Here is a 916-nt window from a genome sequence, read left to right as displayed (position 1 = left end):
ATGAAAGGAATCCTCGGTGAGTGCGCGTGAGAAAAGGTTGTACAGCGCAGAGAGAGCATACCTTTGGCCAAAACTACGGGGGACTAGAACGCAAAGAATTCAACAAGAGAGAATCCAGAGCAAAAGTTCTCCCCAACATGCGCGTCTGTGTGGGTGTCAAAGTTGCAAAAGCTCCCTCAAGATATACAGCCGACACAAAGCAACAATTTGCAAATTTCCACATAAAGCACATAAGGCAAACTTTTTAATTATATCAAAATCTTCGGTGAAACTTTATTACTCTGCACAATTTATAGTCGCATTTTTTGTGTGCCTTTCCCACAACCAAAAAAAAATGTAAAAGGAGAAAGTTCTGTGGGGGAGAGGGAGGATATGTGTAAGAGAAAAATTTCATATAAGACGATGAGATGAATGAAGATAAAAGGAAGGATATTTATAAAGGAAGAAAAAAGCAAACCCTTGATCTACTTAACAAGAGTGAAATGGACGAACGTAGAAAAAAAAAGCTCCCAATGTAAAGATAAATAGAAAACTTTGTACTTGATACCACAAAAAGCCACACGGTTTGAACTATATGGGGCTTTTTCGGTTGGGTTGAAAACAGCAACTTTTCTCCAAAGTCCATGTGAAAAGCGTCTCTGAAAATCACCCTTCTCTCTCTCTCACTCTCTCTGTTATCTTTCGCACCCCCTTGTGGCTTTTTCTCGCATGGTCTTTTGTACCTTTTGCCACAAAAATTGATTTTACCTGGCTTTGATTTACTTTCTTCACTCCCGCCAAACAGCATTGATGTTCCACCTTCTCGCCCACCCCGCCAACCCCCCCTCAGCCCCCAAACTAGGTGATATGGGAGAGATGAACAAAACCACATACAGGTGAACAATCTTTCCTCTCATGCTGTGTGGTTTACCAGAAT

Source organism: Phlebotomus papatasi, chromosome 3 (assembly GCF_024763615.1).
Source record: "Phlebotomus papatasi isolate M1 chromosome 3, Ppap_2.1, whole genome shotgun sequence".
Classification (NCBI taxonomy): Eukaryota; Metazoa; Arthropoda; class Insecta; order Diptera; family Psychodidae; genus Phlebotomus; species Phlebotomus papatasi.
This window is presented reverse-complemented; position numbering follows the sequence as displayed.